At 39.7% G+C, this 19,272-nt stretch overlaps 2 pseudogenes; both read left to right on the top strand.

The window, feature by feature from the left end:
- The first annotated feature begins 2,666 nt into the window (after positions 1–2,666).
- LOC125224470 lies at positions 2,667–11,535 on the top strand (annotated as a pseudogene).
- A 2,568-nt stretch (positions 11,536–14,103) lies between these two features.
- On the top strand, positions 14,104–18,218 carry LOC125221115 (annotated as a pseudogene).
- Positions 18,219–19,272: the final 1,054 nt, after the last annotated feature.

Below are 19,272 nucleotides of genomic sequence, written 5' to 3'. Positions count from 1 at the left end.
TTTTTGTTTTTGTTTTTTTGTTATTTTTTTTTAAATTCGAATTTTAATTCATTTTTTTGGCTTATTTAAATACCCCACCAATTTATTTTCCACTCCACACCCATTTTCACTCCACCCCCAATTTCACAACCCTAGCTTTTACCAAATGCACGGGAGAGACGAAGATTCACCCGGCACAGAAGAATCGGGATACGGATACTATCCTTCTTCCCAGCCATCTCAGCTGTGGGGATCGAGTCCCACCCCTCGGGGATCGAGTCCCCTCCATTCCAGTTGTGGTCACCGACATCCCCGCCATGGCAACAAAGCCAATATCTGGGTCAATCTTCTCATCAGAGGCATATGGGTCCGTTCGGCATTTGGAGATTATCGACCCACTCATGGACTTCCGCCCAACCATCCGCGGCAAGCCGATACCCCTTCTTCATTTCCTTTTCCAGCCGCACCCTGCACTCCGTACATCTCGATTTTGACAGGTTCACACCTAGAGCCAGATGATGGGGCCGATGAGCCCGGGCCGAGACCTCGCCGACGAGATCTCCGGCCGCGGTGGGAGAGAGGCGGCGGCAACTAGTGGTGTGGGAGGGGTGGTAATCTGGGTGGTGGGAGTGGGCGGCAAGAACGGGCGGCAGTAGGGCTGGGCGGCGACGGCGTGGGGAAGAGGCGGCGGCGATGGCGACGGATGGCAGTAGCGGCGCCGCGGTAGCGAGTCTGGCGGTAACAAGCTCGGGGCGGGCACTACACCAAAGACGAGTCGATTGCTGTGGCGAGGGCATGGGATGCCGTCACATCAGACCCCTGTGTTGGCACCGATCAGACCGAGATGGGCTTTTTGAAGCGCGTCTTGTTGACCTACAATGAGTTCAAGCCGAGAGGCGCCAAACCGCATGACGCGGAACAGATCCCGAAAAAGTTTGGGAGGATTCTGACACCCACCAAGAAGTTCGCGGGCATCTACGGCAACAACCTTCTCAACGATGAGAGTGGCCGCAACGAAGCCGACGTGAAGGCTCTGTCCGTGTCCCAATACAACGCGCTATATAAGCCTAGGTTCAACCACTGGGAGGAGTTTCTCGTTCTCGAGAACTACCCGAAATTCAAGGCCATCTGTGCAGAGGAGACAGGGGGTCACGCGGCGAAGCGCAATAGACGAACCGAGCCGGAACTACAGCGCAGCAGGCGGCGACAATCAATCGACCTCAACGACGCCCAAGCGGAGGAGCTCCCTCCGATACACACACCTGGCGCCACGCCTCCAGGGCGCGTAAGGCCAAGCATCCGCATCGCCCGAATATCCGCAGTTCCTCCCGCTACTCAGCGGCCGCTCGGATTGCGAGGCGCGCAGCAGCGCCTTCTGGAGCTCGGGCCCGTGGACCATGGGGCCCATGTGGTCTTGAACAGAACCCGAATGTGCAGTTGATGAAACAACTGCAAGATAACCGCCGCTTTCTACGAGTCGGCCACCGACCCGATCACCAAGGCGATATACTATGAGCTAATGTGTAGGACCAGAGAGGATCTGGGGCTGACTGGTCCAGGGGCGACGCCGGAGGGAGTGGGCGACGAAGATGAGGCAGAGGATTCCGACTCCGCCACCGAGTAGATGGTGGCTGTGTTTTTATTTGTTTTTGTATGTTTTTTTTTAAATGTTCGTTGTGTAGTTTTCCGGTATCTATGAATACAACGAATATTTGGTCTCATCGAACTTTTTAATTTTATTATTATCTCGTTCTCTAATTATTTATAGTCCGATAATTTTAATTGTAATTGAATTAAAATAACAACAAATAAAATAAAGTGAAATTTGTCCACCAAAAAGTGTCCGTTATTGCTGCGAACACTTTTTTTTGTGGCCGTGGACAAATAAAATGGGGTTATGGACAAAAAAAAGTTGTCCACCAAAAAGCATCCACCTATAGTGGATGCTCTTACGAATGATACCACGAAATGGCGTTGCCCGCCGCCGGCGAAGGCAGAGAGAGGAGTAACTGAATTGATTCTTCGAAAAGCCAGCACTGTTCATTCAATATAACCCAAGAAACAAAATTGTGGAATTAGGGGATAATAATTGCTGAATACGTACAAAAATGTTTCATCAATAAATGGTAAATTGCACATTCTTAATGGTATTCCATCCCTCCCACGCATCAAAATTGGTAAAAAAAATTCTTTCCACCCCTACTGTAATCTTCTTTGGAACGGAATGAGTACTTATTTATAAAATAGAATGACAAAGAATAAATAATTTAGTGGTTCGGTTAAAACGAAAAAAATCAAAATTAATTAACAGCACCCTATAAATATATTAAAAAATGCTATGTTATTTGGTTTGATTACAATTGTGAATTGACATTATAATGACTTGGAATTCAAAGCTCCAATATGTACTTACTGTGAAGAAATTTACGGTGTGTTTGATTCATGAGATTCAATCTTATAACTCAATCTTAAATGAATTTCATAACTAAGCCTTTTCAATTAAAATAAATTTACAATTCAATTCTAAATTATATATTGTACTCTTATTATTTTATCTGAAAAATCAAACATTGCCATAGTGACAATGATAGTGGTAAAGGATTGATGCTTACCCAAATTCCTTAGGTTCGAATCGCTATGCAATATTTTAATTTGTATGCATTATAAACTTTGGGATAAAATACAAAAATGGGCCAAGCCCACAGAAGCCAAGCAAGCCGATTTCATCACCATACCTCCGTCGCATTTCATCTCTAGAGAGAGAGAAAATGAGGAAATTTGATCGCCGGTGTTCTTCAAGAGAGAATGGAACCGCTGCTGGCCATTCCTAGTCGGATTCGGAGTCACTGCCACCATTGTCACTAAGATGTCCCTCAGCCTCACAGGTATTACCCAAATCCCCATTTCTCCCCAATTTTTATCATCTGTTTTATTCATGATTTGTGCGTTTTCTTTTCAGAGGAGGAGGCGGCGAAATCTCCATTTGTTCAGAGGCACAGAAAGAGTAAGTTTGTGCCTTTTCAAACCCTAGAATTTGTTTAATTGTAAAGTCGTCTGTTTATTTATGAATCTCGATTTTATTTTCGTAGCGGATGTAGTGCAATTTGATTTTAGGTCAGAGATAGTTGCATTGTTTATAAGAATCTATGATCTGTTTTATGTTCTAGACTTCCCCTACCATTTACTGGTGAAATGAGTTTTGTCACTAACTATGAAAATCATAGCTGTATTAAGGGTGTCTCCGGCGGCGGCCCTCCCACTCGCCCTTCCCATGCCACGTCAGCACTAGCCCCTCCCATTCCACTGCCATATCACTAGCCCTTCCCACTCGCCCCTCCCACTAGCCCTTCCCACAATTAAATTAATTCACAATTAAAATTTAAATTCATGGAAATAAAATTTGACACGAATACGAACGGGAAATACGAAAATTACATTACAAAACAGAATTACATAATTAAAAAAAATTACATAATTTTAAAAAAAAACATAGTTTAAAAATAAAATTACATAACCCCCTCGGCTTTCACTCCTCGTCCTCGTCCCCGCCCCCGATCTCGACGCCATCATCATCAATGGCTGGCATCCCTAAATCGCGCCGACATCGGTCGACCATCTCCTTGCACAGCCTTCTCAAGACTGGATCGTGCGTGTTATACCACTTCAAAGTGATCTGCATCAGGGGTCTTCGTTTGCTGCGCGCGCGGGCGAGGCTGTCGTCCTCTTCTCCTCCTGGGACCTCCGATTCGACCTCGTAGGACCCGCTGCGCTGGCTGCTGCTTCTCATGCATTCGCTATATAGCTTGTTGCTCGATCGGGCGACGACGACGGCGAGTGTCTGTTCGTGGTAGCGGGGCCACTTCCTCGGCTTCGGGGAGCTCGTGCGAACCAGCACTGATTAGAGTCTTTGATTCTTCTTCTTCGTCTTGAATTTTCTTGTAGCAAAGTGCTCGTTTATTCAAGGCATTTATCGACTTATCAATCGAACGTTCATATTCGATTGTGGCGTCATTCATTCCACTCCCACCACCATCTTCACGTCGAGTTCACATCCACCATATTGTAATTATTGCACAAATATCCATCTTAAACCGGAGGAATGTCATGGCAGATTCATTATTTTCGATTTATTACAAGTATAGCGAGCTGTGGCGAAGGCGAGAGGCTAATTCGTTCGGAGAGGTGTCGCGAGAGTTCCGCGAGCCAGCGAGGCTCACATCACCCGCTGCCCCTGGCATAGTCACACCCATCCCCGCCATATTTGGCGGCATACCGCCCATCCCCGCAGTCCCACCCATCCCCGACATATTTGCCGGCATACCCGCTGCCCCCGGCATCATCTGACCCATTTGACTCATCCAAGTGTACATATTGTAGAACATTTGGGGAGTCATCGTCGGCATACCGCCCATCCCCGCCATCTGGGATTCATCCCCGCAAAATTTCCCTCTGCGCCGATGGGAATCAAGGGTGTGTTCCCTCCGCTCGTGGTGGGGGAATTTCTATTGTACTCCATTGTAGTAGAAATGAAATTTGTAGAGAGAGAGAAACTTGTCAACACAAGTGGTGTGAATGAAATGAAGTTGGGGGAGCCCTATTTATAGAGTTTATTATTTATTAAAAAATAATAAAAAAATAAAATGTCGGACGTCCGACCGGGACGGGCGACCTTCGCCACAGTGGCGCCCGTCCCACTCGCCCGTCGACGGGAGGGGCGAGGCCATCGCAGGGGCACTCGGGACGGGCGTGGGCGCCCTTCCCGCCCACTATGGCGCCCGTCCGGTCGGACGTCGCCGACGGGCGAGTGGGAAGGGCGCCGTTGGAGACACCCTAAGTTGTTGAAGCTTGTTTGATTTGAATTCTGAACGAATTAATTTGTAGATAAATTCTCTACATGTACATATCATATATAATTACTTCACATCATGTAAACTGCTTATAATCAACTGGATTTTCTCAAGTAAATTGAATTGTTTCAAGACTAGGCGTCACTTACAAGACATCAATGGTTTGTCACTGAAATAGGATCCTAACCTCGACTGGATTGGTCGAATCCAAAACCTACTCTTTTAGCCTTCTCATATGTCGGGATATGTTGGTGTCCAGGCTTAGCACCATCGCGGAACAAGGACATACAACCAGTTATATCTTTATCTCTTTGCTAACACTATAAAAAGGAAAGCAGTCTTCAGATAGAGCTAGGTTTCGACTACATTTGGAGGTTGATGAAATGCTGAGATGCTCACAATGTTATCGATATTTGTTGATCTAGCTATGTCATATGCAAGTATGCAACATCCATGTTACTTGGAGAATGATTGTGGCTCTTGATCTTATTGGAATTAGGAATTCCAATTTTAGTAAAAATTGAGTTGGTGTTCTTGCACTGTTAGTTGGACTATAAGGTGAATGCACTTTCCTGATTCCTATCACTTTATTTTGCAGATAGTCACTAATTTTGGTGGATGAAGAAGTCCGTTCATCATGGAAGTGAATATCCCATCTACGATTTTTATCCTTTTAAATCAATGGAAGTGAATATTCCGTTCATCATGGAAGTGAATATTCCATGAAGAAGTCCGTTCATCATGGAAGTGAATATCTTAGAACAGAAAAAGAATTAGTGAACTACACATTTTATTCCATGGCTTTTGTGATTGTAACATCACACACCTCTAATAAAAAAATCGTCATACAACCATATCATTTAACATCACACACCTCTGATAAAAAAATCGTCATACAACCATATCATTTAACATAATCAATACCCCTAGCTTCTAGCTTCTGAAGGGCATTTTTGGCAATCCCTAAATTTATTGCCATCTTCATTTAGCCACCTTTTGCAGTCTTTCGAATTTACAAAGGTACTCCATATGCTATTTCAAATTGACATGGGTACTATGTATGAGATTTTGTAATAAGTTCTGGTATTTTATGCGAGATTAAAGTTTTACTCTGTACAACAATAATGACGTATATGATATTAACGACAACAACTTCCATCTTCCAACCAAACTCTCATCCTCTAAATCTTCAACTTCAAATATTAACTGCAAAATAATTGATGAGATGTTGTGTGCGTAAACGATTTTGAGAATATCCAGCTTTCAATGTTCGCAAAACTGCCCTCCAAATGACATCCACCCATCTTGCCCTTATTTTCACCATTGGAAAAAATGGTATTCACCTAGAGTTGTCAAGTGGGCTGGGCCAGATCGGCTCGAGCTAGGACCGCTGAGGCCCGCCTATATTTTGGCCCAGCCCGGCCCAGGCCCATGTCTGAGCCGCGCTGGTTGGGCTAGGCTTTTATTAATTTTGCTAAGCTTGGCCCAGCCTAGGCCCATTTGGGCTAGGCCGGGCCAGACAGGGCTTTATTTGAATTTTATTTATTTATATGCAAAAGTAAAACATGGCCTTTATAATAATAATAATAATAATAATAATAATAATAATAATAATAATAATAATAATAATAATAAAAAACTATACTATATAGTCTATATTGCTTAAATGTGTAAGAATCCTAAAACTGGAAAAAAGAATACCTAAGAAAAGTTCGGATTCAGAATCCTGGAAAGTTGTACTAACTTTCCTTGTTCTCGGATTCTGATTACTTTTCCAGTTTGATTAAAAACCAAAACAAACACATGGATTTAAAATTTAAGGAATCAGATTACATTCCTGGACAGAATCTTGGCAACCAAACATGGCCTTGGTCTCTGGCTTTTGGGGTTGTAACACCACAAACCCCTAAAACATATATAATTAGTTTTTTTAATGTAGTTATGTGATTAATCAATAATAATAGTATATTTTCTATTTATGCATGTCATCTTGTGCATGAGATATTAATTTTTTCTATATCATTCCAATTTGTTGGATGTCTCCGGATGGGCTCAAACAATAACAGTCTAATATCTACACAAGTTTCCAACCAAATCATGTTTGCAATATTCAATCTTGACTACATCCAAATTTTTTTCTTATATTTTTGCATCCAAGATGTAAAAAAGATGGTTTGAAGTTTATCATTAAGAATATTACGTATTCAAACCTTAATATTTAATGAATAATTATAGAATTCTTTAAATTTGTTAATTAGTTCATATACTTGTAGTTTTAAAAATACAACATCAACTTATATGTCAGCATATATTAATAAAACTAACCATATTGGCTATTCATTTAGTTATGCACTTACTTTTAGATAGAATAAAGAACATAAAAAATGATGTTTACACAAAGTCAGTAAATAAACTTAAAAAAATTATATAAGTTTAGATTTAGTGTATATAAGATATAAATAAAAATTATATATTTTATTTTTACATATATTATATTTAGCATATCTTTCAAATGCATAAGCCAAAAATTTAAACAAAGCTAACCCGGCCCAGGCCCACATGTCAAGTGGGCTTGGGCCGGGCTAGCCTAGCAAAATTAATACAATCCCAGCCCGCCTCAAACATGGGCCTGGCCGGGCCGACCTACTTGACAACTATCTGTGGTGTTGTGATTGAGACCTTTACTGTCTTCGAATTTGATTTACTAATCTTGGACTCTTTCAACTTTGTGCATAATGGTTTCGAAACAATAAACAAGGTTGTGTCCGAGTCAACATCCTACATATACTCCCTCTTTCCCATTACATAAAGCTCTGAGGTCCGGCTATGCTACATAGGCACCATGACATATCGATATTCTACTAGTCTTCCATTTGCAGTATGCTTTCCATTTGCAATAATGAGCTTTAGGATCTAAGATCTAATGTTGCTTTGTGTGTGCACCGCAAGCGATACCTCTTCCTGATCGCGTTTAGATCCTATTTGTACAGCACGTCAGCCAGTGAGATGAAATTCACAACTTGGATGGATGCGAGGCCTGAACTGGGTCACCTTTGTAACAATCTTAGAATTGATAAGTGATTATATAGTGTAGAAATTATGTATAGCCTTTAATATACTTATCATATAATGAGATGTTGAGAAATTCACCTCATAAATGTTTGTTTAAACTTTAAGGACTCGTTTGATAAAAAAGATGGGATATGAGAAGATATGTAAACTAAGATAAGAAATATACGGGTGTTTCAGGTTAAGATATGCAAAGATATGATTTTTTTTGTTGTTGTTTGATAGAACAGAAATTATCTAAATTTGTACTCCCTCCGTCCACGATTAAATGTCTCGTTTCTCCATTTTCGTCCGTCCACGAATAAGAGTCCCGGTTCTCCTTACTATTTTTGGACATTATTCATACCCTCATTTTCTTACTCTATTTACACCCATGCCATTACTTTTACATCTCCTCCCACCTTCTCACTCCCTTCAATCATTTCTCCTCTTCTACTTTTATTCTCTCTCTCGCTCTCTCACGCAGAACCCTAGTTCTCTAACCCGCCGCCGCCTCCATCTCGCTGTCGAATACCTCCTCCTCCTCCTCTCTTTGACTAGATAGATCGCACGCCTCCGGAAACCCTAACCCCTCTCTCTATCCGAGAATCAATCGGAAACCCTAACCCCTCGCCGCCTCTTCCTCTGTGGTCTCCTCCTCTAGAGTGGATCTTTAACACCTCGGAGGGAACGATCTCGGCTCCTATTGCCACTCATACCGTCACAATCCCCACATACTCGTGGGAGAAGACTGATTCACAGGAGACCATGGTTCTCGAAACCCCTGAGCTCGAATTGGATTCGTGGATGGAATCCCAGTCCTCGTTGCTCCCTGAAACTCCGGATCTCGAAGCCATTTCTGAGGGTTTCGAAGTTGAAGCACCTGAAACGCCACTTCCAAATCCACGGAGGAAGAGGCGTATCTCGGAGGAGGAGTGGTTCAAGGAGTTTTTGGTCATGCTATTGCATGGCATGGCCGATCTACTCTGAAATGTGAGTTTGTACTGACTTTGGTTTTCTGTGATTTGGCCACCCCCTATTTAGGGTTTGGAGGCTGTTTGAGTTTGGGGGTTTGTGGGTTTCCGAGGTGTTTGTTGTTTATGTGATTTTTCCACCCTCAATTTAGGGTTTGGAGGTTTAATCACAACAATATGATGAAATTTTTATGATAGGCTGTATTGTTTGCTTGTGGTGTTCGATTATTGTCCAATAAGCATGCCCTATGATGAAATATTGTCTGAGAGCCTGTGTTGTTCCATTATTGTTGCTTAAGCCTGCCCTATGATGAAATTTTTGTGATGATTTTCACTGATTTTGCGTGGCTTCTGTTGTTGTTGGTGGTTGGCTCTGTTGGTTGTTCTTAAGTTGTGTCAAGCCACCCCTTTGCAAGGTTTGGAGGCTTGATGTACTGCCCTATGATGAAATTTTTCTGAGGGAAAAGTGTTGCTTACTTCTTTGTTCACTGATTTGGTGTGGAATCTGTTTATGGTGATCATATTGTGTTGGCTGATATTGTTGGTGGTTGATTCTGTTGGTTGTGCTTAAGTTGTGTCAAGCCACCCCTATGTAAGGTTTGGAGGCTTGATTTACTACCCTATGATGAAATTTATTTAAGGAAAAAGTGTTGCTTACTTCTATGTTCACTGATTTGGTGTGGAATCTTTCTATGGTGATCATATTGTGTTGGCTCATATTGTTGGTGGTTTATTCTATTGGTTGTGCTTAAGTTGTGTCAAGCCACCCCTTTGCAAGGTTTGGAGGCTTGATTTCCTGCCCTATGATGGAATTTTTCTGAGTGAAAAGTATTATGGATTCTGTTAGTTGTGTCCCTGTCCTGCCTTACATTCAAAAGCTGAAAATGTGCATTACATGATCTTTGCACTATTTATATACACCAAAAAAGCAAAAACATCAGACCACCTATTCCAAAAACCTTAGGGCCTGATCAAAAAACCAAAAACACAGCCACAATCCTAGAAGCCAAATGCATCAGTTAGAGGTCCAATGTCATACCATGAACCATCATTGTTCTCTGGCTATCGTAAGTACTCCAGCACTTCTCTCACAAGATCTTCATCCACTTCTAGCACATTAGGTAGTCCCCCTGTTCTTTCAAGCCTATCCTTGTTCATGTGTGGAACTTTGTAGCTGTTGTCCCCTCTGAATTGTAGGATCTGGGTAAGGCAAGCCTGCAAGGAGAGGAAAACTCTGTTGAGGGTCTGTGGTGTCAGCTCTTCATAAGCCTTGCATACATTTTCCACCAGTTCATCCACATTCTTGCATGGTTTCTCATGCTGCAGTGACTGTATAGCCCTAAAAAATCCTAGGTCTAATATGTTAGTGTCAGGTGAATTTGGTGGTTGACAAATCAGATGGATTTTAAATCCATCTGAGTTGGCAATAGCCTGAAATTCTGGATCTTTGGCAGTTATGTGCGGTGTAGCATTGTCTTGCTGTATGTATATCTCCTTACTTGCCCAATCAGGCCACTTGGCCTTAATTGCAGGTATGATCTGCCATGAAAAACACTTAATGAATTAAATGATGATCTATACTAAGTTGGTAACATCTGATAGTATGAAAAAATTGCATACCTTGTGGATGATGCAGCCCCTCATCACTTCCTTGTTCAGTGTTGTAATTGGCTTTGTTTCCAAGGTCCCTCTATCTCTATTCTTTGATTTCCTTTGAGCTGGAACATCTTCAGTTTAGGGAAATATTCCCACTTTACCATCATATGTGGGCTGCCCCTCACTACACTGTCAAACTGTGGCCTAGAAACAACACACATGAACATCACCTTGGTGATGTACCTCTTTAACTTGCATGACCTATATGGCTCATCTTCATCCGGCAAGAGGTAATACCTGTCTGATGTCTTGGTCATATAGAACCATTTTTCATCAATATGGACTATATTGTGCATGCCATGAAATTGAACTTTTCCTTGAGTTATGGATGGCTGAAGTTGAGTAAGACACCATTTCAACCTAGCTAATTTATTAAGCTCAGTCAAGGCAGGTTTGATAGCATTTGAATGAGGCCTTAGTTTGTCTTGCTTAATCCAGTTATGAATTGTGGTCTTGCTGACACACAAATTACATGCCATGTTTCCAATTGAAGACCTTTGAAGTGTTGATAGATTTCTGACCTTATCTTCATCAAGATTTAACTTATCTGCATGTTGATATCCTTTAAGCTTTTCTTCCATGATTGCAGGTTCCCCTCGCTGCGTCTGATCTTTTGCTACCTTCCACAGCCTGTATATTGTCTTTCTGTTGATGCTAAACTCCCCCGCTGCCTCCATAACAGCACCTCTTCTTAGCACTCCTGCGTGGCTGTGCTTGAGGAGGAACTGCACCACCAAGTTCTTCATATTGCTGGTTAGGACCTGTGACTGCCTTGGCTGAGATGAAATTTTTCTGAGGGAAATGCTAATTTGAATGTAATGCTACTTTTTTTGGGAGTTTTTTGAGTTTGGAGGTTGGTAGGAGTTGTGTTAAATGCACATTGTTAATGTATTTATAGGGAGTTTGAAAGTCCAAAATTTATTTCAAATTTCCCTCTAAAATGTCTAAGAGGGAAATTGAAATTTTCATATTCCCCCTTTATATTTGAAACAATTTTCGCAGGTTATGGAATGGAAGGCTTTGTTTATGAATTTTGTGTTCTCATTTTTATTTATTGTTGAAAACTAGGAATAATGAAAATTATGAATAATGAAAATTTTAAATGAAACTTAAAAAAAAAAAAAAACAGATTCTACACTTTAATTCAAAACTGCAATCAAGTGGGTCCCAAATTCCACTATCACACTCCATTTATTACACACTCAAACACTTTCTTAAAACCCGCGCCCTTTAGAAACGGGACATTTAATCGTGGACGGAGGGAGTATTATATAATAAATAACATGACTTAACTTGACAAATTGGTGGGTTACATAAACATGGTTAAAGTTATAATTTTGGTAAGATTGGGTAGGGCCCTTGTCTTATATTGGGCTTTGAGTTAAACTTAACTATGATATCAAACAATTAGAAATACACATACATGAATCTCTATCTTGGTATTACTAACTTATCAAACACGCCCTAAATGTTACTACAATCATTCCAAGTACAATTAGTATTATTACCAAGATTGTGGCCCCAGTTCAATCATTCAATCCCAGGTAGGGACTATTTATTGAAAATGAAGATATTGTGATTCAAAGTAGGTTAATTTAAGTAGAGTAAAGGTTATTTTGGTCCTAAATATATGCCGAAACTTGATTTTAGTCCAAAACATTCACTTTTTAGAACGACTCCATTATATATGAAATTCGTGTCGATCCGGTCCTTTTTTTACGGTGCCATCAATTTCCGACGGTCAACCGTCAATTAGTGTTTTGTTGACTTGATTAGGCCTAATTATTTTCTAATTATTTTGTTAAAAAAATTAAATTTTCTTATATCAAATTTCATTAAAAACTCAATCAAACAAAAAGAACAAATCACGCAACTTTTGATCTCCACGAAATCAAACCAACCAATTTCTTTTCTCTCTTTTCGCTCGTCGTTCTCAACGACAAACCCTAAATCTATCGTTCTATTCTGACCAAAATCGAGTAACTGTTGTTGGAGGTGAGTTGGAACTATCCGAATCCTTACTTCTCATCCAGCGGCAGACTTGTCAGTGTGAAAGCGGCGTATTCGAAGAAGAGGAAGTCCAACCGTCATCCGCCTGAAAACGAAGGTGAATGAATAGACTTTTTGAGATGATTGTACAAATGCATGTGTGCAGGCTCAACCGCTAGGCCTAGCATATCTTAAAACTATCTAAATATGTCGTTGGGACTCTCTCAATCACTATCAAAACCTTAACCCATTCTACTCTATTGGCTAGTATAGGGTAGTAAGGATCGATCCCACAGATATGGAGGTGTTAGCAAGTGTTCAGAGGATTTGGAAGGGGTTGGCTTCTGCCACGCAACTCATGGGTTAAGTTTGTTTAACTACTAGACTCAGAGGAATTTAAAGTTACTAAACTATCTACTGCACCTAGGAAACTAGTAAAGGTACGTACGCATGCATGGGTCTCGGAAATGAAATTTAACTAGAAGAAACTGAACAACTAAACTACTAGGTCAGGTAAACGGTTTTCCGAAAACAGCTAAACAATATGCGAACATGCAGTGGGGACAATTTCCAGAATTGGTTACGATGACAGAAAAGCTGCAAAAAGTAAAGAACGGCCAAAATCTAACTACCTTCCGACTTCATCTTCTTCAGTAAGCTAAGATCAAACGAAACAGAGTATCAAACGTAGAAAAGCAGAGCAATCTCATATCCAACCTCAAACATTACGATTACGCATAAAACTGCTAGATCTAAACTACTAGGCCGAGCAAAATAAGACAGCAACAGTAAACATTCATAACCATGCAGAATCAAAACATCACGTCTCAGATCCACAACTCCAAACTACAATTCAACACCGATCTACCAAAAGAAAAACCACTACATTCAGATCCATAACTCCTCAATTCAGATTCAACCGATTCAACAATAGATCAACTTCGATCAACCCTATCTCAACTCCAAATCAAACGTCAATTGCAAAAAGCATCCAAATCAGTAAATACCAACAATCAGACATCAGAAACAGCTAAACAGAAAACAAAAACTTTTATAGCTACGAGATTAAAAGTCAACATAGAAATATCAGACGTCGAGCTTCGAACAAAGAAGTTCACGACGAGCAAAACAACGGAAATTAAAGCAATTGTATCTTCGCCCTTCGTAAGGACGGTGTTACACCTCTGAAACTAAACTAGACCACCATGAATACCCAGAATTACCCCATTGATGCCAAGTGTGCAGAGAGATATGTGTGTGAAGTGAGCTAAGAGCGAAAGTAAAATGTGGCGAGCTGCCTCTCTTCATGATAGATGTCTCTATTTATAGTTGAGGCTCGGACTTCTAGGGTACTCTCCTTTGATGATTTGTCAATTTTGCCCTTTCTAGAAAATCCTTCAAAAACATGTTTTTTGCTCACAGCTGCTCCTGCCTTTGCTCCTGTAATCCCCTGGGTCAGGTTGCAAGCTGGCTTCTTCGCTCCATTTTCCTTCGGTTTCCTCTGCTTGGTAGATTTTTCATCCGTTTCCTTGACCTGGCAGATTCTCTAAGCACCAAAACTTAAAAACGTGTGTTAGTTCCTAGAAATCACATAATTTAACCCATAACCGATGCATGAAATTGGCCTTATCAGTGAAGGTCAATTAGAGCATGATTCTAACGGTTTGATTTCTCCTCCTCCGAAGCAAATGGAAGAAGTACCGTCTCCGAACCCTAGTTTCGACGGCGTGGAAGTGGAAGCGGCGATGATGGTTGCCGGCGTTGAAGTCCCGTAGGAAGAACATGAAGCAAGGAGGAGGACGGTGAACCCTAGTTCATATTACTCTAAATACTTGTTTTTGTTGTTGGCTACTTATTTTTAATGGTGGGTACTGGTTTTTGGATGGTGGGTTCTTGATTTTTTATGGTAGATAGTTATTTTCTATAGGGTTTTTTTGACATCAATCAGCATTGGTCATGCTTAGAATTGCAAATGTTCAGGACGTATTAGATATTGATAATGAATATATTAGACTAGTTTGACGGTATTTTGTTCTATTTTTCTGCTTCATCTTCGACGAAATAGTTGTCCATAATGTTATGCGGATGTTTTAAATCCAGTTTCAAAACCTAATATGCATTTCAACATTGTTGAAATTTAGGGACATTGATTCAAGGAATTACAATGAAGAATCAAAATTCAAAATTCAAAAATCTAAATTCAATATCGAAATTCAATTGCTTCGTCGAAAACGACAACTTAGGTTAACGGTGGCGGCTTCGTCTTGTCGATAGGCACATTCACCAGAACTCTTGCAACATCGCAACCTCTCCATATTTGACGAATCTGACGTGTTTTGGACCAAGTTGCAGAGAAAGAAAATTAGGTTCTTGGTGGTGTGGGGAAGAAGAAATGAAAGAGAGGGAGAATAAATTTTTTTGATTTTGATTCATGTTTTTCATGATTTTATTTAAGGGTTTTCTATTTTACAAATATTTCAAAAAAATTTAAAAATAATAAAAAAGAATTAGCTACACTCATAAAAAATGGCTAATTCGGCCAACAAAACACTAGTTAACGGTTGACCGCCGGAAAATGATGGCACCGCAAAAAAAAGAACCGGATCGATACGAATTTCGTATGTAATGGAGCTATTTTTCAAAAAGTTAAATATTTTTATCCAAAATCGTGAATAATGGATGAACAACTTTTAATGCAAAATTAATAAAATATGAGAGAGAATTTATTAAAGTGGATAATGTAAGATAGAGAAATTGAAAATATAGACAAAGTGATTAATTAATTATGATTAACTTTCTATTATTAATACAAAAATAATTGAGTGGATGAACAAAAATTTAAAAAAAATGATACTATTTTTTATGAACATATAATCAGATGGATATACTAAATTAATGATCGAGATGAATCAGTATTAACAAAAAAAAAATGAATTTGTACAAAAAAATATTCCATATTTAGCCAGTTTCAAAAGGTAAGATTGTCCACAATAAGGCAGAACAGCCACGCCACGGCTACAAAAACTTGTACGCCTAGTAAGCATATCCATAAAAAAATTTATCCGTCTAGTCATCACAAAACAAATTAAGAAAATGTCCAAAAAAAAAACGTTTTTGACCGCCACGGCGGCCTCGGCGGCTCACAATAGACCGCCGCGCGACCGCCGCCACCGCCCCGTCCAAGCCGCGTATGCGGCTGTTCCACTGCAATCCATACGTGATTTGGCTCGATTACAAGATTGAATGACCATATTATTTATAATTATGCTTGGCATTAATTTTCTAATCAGTTTAATGACTAGATGTTCTCATTTTGGCTAGTAATTTAGAGGATTTGGGTCACGATAGCTACATATGAAAATATATTGATACATTTTTTATTATAAAAAAGTAAAAACTGTTCATTTAGGTTAATAAAAAACGTCAAAACTCAAAGCATTGATTATCAATGATTAAATACTAATTTCGATCCTTTTTTGAATACACTATACATATAAATATTCATTTTCCTATGGAAGGAAAGACAAAACATTGATGTAATAAATCCTATTACTGATAAGTCAAAAATAATTCAGTAATAGATGTAATAAGATTCCAACTTAAAAATATAGTAATTGACTAATGGTAATCACTAAAGAAATGTGGTAAGGTTCCAACTCTTATGTAAAGTTGACAAATTACAAATACATTCAACTATCCAAATATTGGATATACTCGTCTAACTAATTACTAATCCCAAATTGAGACCAATTTTCAAGAATTAGATTAGAAGATCTTGTGATTAATATAATGCCAAGTGTAATATATTTTAAATTTAAATAATTATTAATTAAATTAAAAGAGTATTAATGTCAAATCCTATATGTAGTAATTATAACTAACTACTTTCTCTCTCCTCAAAATCATCTCAAATCTTTAAATTTACGTAACTCTCTTAATTTAAATTATTTTTTCGCAAAAAATATATCAAATTAAAGATAATTTAATAAGGATTCCAACGAGATCTCAATTACATATGTTCCGACGACGTTCGGATGATGAAATTTGATATTTTTTATTTTAGTTTTCGTAAATGTTAATACCCAGATTTTTATCAACAAATACATCAAAAAATCTCAATAAAACCATGTAAAAATCTCAATAAATATGTGTTGATATTTTTTTGTACTAATGTTGATATTCTTATATCATATTGTTGATATTTGTAATACACAATGTTGATATAAAAAAACACCCACGAAAATTATCATATGATAACATAATGACGATATTACCCTTTTGTTGATATTTTGTCTACTATTTATTGAGATTTGTGAGCTTTAATCTCATCCACTCATTTTAAAATCTAATAGTGGAGATTTAGTCTTAATTTTGAATTAGGATGCTATAAGCATTAGAATAAGACTCTACTCTCCATTATAAATTCGTGAGGAATATAATGTGAAATCAAAACAAAACAAAACAAAGAAAAAAAATATTCACCCGTCCATTATGAATAAAAAAATAATATTATCAGTGTTAATAGTTTTGCGGCTACTATTGAAGGCAAATTCTTTGACGGTGTTCGACATCACAAAATACGGAGCGAAGCCGGGTGCAGACATTAGTGAGGTAATTAATTCAATAGAATTTGGTTAAACATCATAATTTAAATAATTATTATTCCTAATTATAGACATAAATGTGTAGGCATTGGTTAAAGCATGGAAGAACGCGGTAGCATCAACAACGACAAGCCAGATCCTGATCCCAAGAGGTGATTGGATACTAAGCCAAGCTCGCATGCTCGGGCCGAACAAGGCCCCCATCAACCTAGAGATCAAAGGCAACCTCAAAGTCTACGCGGACCCAACCAAACTCCCTGTGAAGACCTATGAATGGGTCACCATCAACCACGTCAACTTCCTGACCATCTCTGGCGGCGGTGTACTCGACGGGCAGGGCCAACAAGCCTGGAACTGCAACAAAATCAAGAACTGCTCGAAGCTCCCCATCAACCTGATACCTGAGCTTGAACTTCATCAATAACTCCATCATCCAGGACATCACCACCAATGACAGCAAGAACTTCCACGTCAACAGCCCTAACACCGACGGCATCCACATAGCCCGAGGCAACAGCATAAGGGTCATCAACTCCGTAATCAAGACCGGCGACGACTGCATCTCCATGGGGGATGACCTTACTGACGTGCTCATCAAGAACGTGAAATGCGGACCAGGGCATGGCATTAGCATTGGTAGTTTAGGAGGGAATGTGCATGAGAAAGACGTGAAAAGGATAACCGTGCAGGGGTGCACCTTTACCAACACTGGCAACGGGGTAAGGATCAAGACATGGCCCTCCGCCCTAGCCACACTCTCAATCTCGGACATTCGTTTCATCAACCTCACCATGGTCAATGTCAGAAAACCCGTCATCTTTGATCAGCAATACTGCCCATGGAACCTATGTTCCTTGGATAAACCTTCCTTGATCAAGATTAGCAAGGTTGAGATCATGAACATCAAGGGTACCACTACCACCTCAGAGGGGCTTATCTTCACATGTAGCAAAGCTAAGCCCTGTGACAATATCAGGATCGGGGCCATTGATCTCAAATACATTGGAAATAAGCCCGCAACCATCACCACCAGATGTGAAAATATTAAGCCCATCTTGTCCGCCAAGCAAAATCTCCCCGTCTGCTCTGGCTCTCTTGCTTCCAAGCCACCACCTAAATAGTTCTTTCTCATTTTCTCATAATTGAATTGTAAATTCACTAGAAAAATGAAAATTAACAAGGAAAATTCCATTTTGTGATAGAAGATCTCACCCTTTAATTTAATTAATTAATACTCTATCCGTCCCATGAAAAATAGGGACACTTTCGTCCGTCCCATAAAAATAGTCTATTTTCAGTTATGAGAGATTCTTTTCAACTCATTACCCATATACATCAATTTATATACAACTTACACCACTATGGTCGACGGTATACCATTAAACAGTAATAATAATGTGAGTCCTACTATCAACTAACTCTATTTTAACTATCATTCTTCTCATCTCTCTTACTTTGCCAATTATGTATTAGTTTCCATGCCATCTCAAATGTCGCTATTTTTGTGCTTAATCCATGTAAGTAAGGTTTAACGATGATTATAAAATTGTGTGATGTAAAATAGGAGTAAGAGCATCCACAATAGTGTACTAGCGCCCGCCCAAGCCGCTGCCTAGCGGCTAGGGCAGGCGCTTGTCCACTATTGTCACCGGCTAACGCGACGGACGAGCGGGAGACGACCGAGAGATCGGCCGCGGACAATGGGCGTTAGCCGATCGCTAGTCCACTATTGTGTTGACGAACAATCGGCTGCCGATTTGTTTATTTATTTTTTTAATTTTTTCTAAATTATCCTATTTTCATTTCATTTTTCTCTCCAATTCATTTCGTTGTTATTATTTTTGGTGTTTTTATTTTTTCTCGAGAGGTCATTGGCTATGCTATTGCTAGACTGTTGCTTGGCTAGGACAGTGGCTAGACTGTGGGAAGGGCATGATGATATGGCAGGAGGAGTGAGCGGCAGGCGATGCACACCTAAAAGTTTGAAGCTCAACCCAAACCATATGCATAATTTAATGTAGGGTTTCGTCTTCGACGGACATCCTTGCTATTCGCCCTTCTCACGATTTTTATCCAATCCCATTGTTGAATTAGGTCATACTATAATCGATATACATTTTCAAATTTGTAAGAATTTCAGCTGATTTTTTAGAAAGGTTTCATTAGAGGACACCA

Source organism: Salvia hispanica, chromosome 4, assembly GCF_023119035.1.
Source record: "Salvia hispanica cultivar TCC Black 2014 chromosome 4, UniMelb_Shisp_WGS_1.0, whole genome shotgun sequence".
NCBI lineage: Eukaryota > Viridiplantae > Streptophyta > Magnoliopsida > Lamiales > Lamiaceae > Salvia > Salvia hispanica.
The sequence above is the reverse complement of the archived record's forward strand: the minus strand, read 5'-3'. Positions and strand labels throughout refer to the sequence as shown.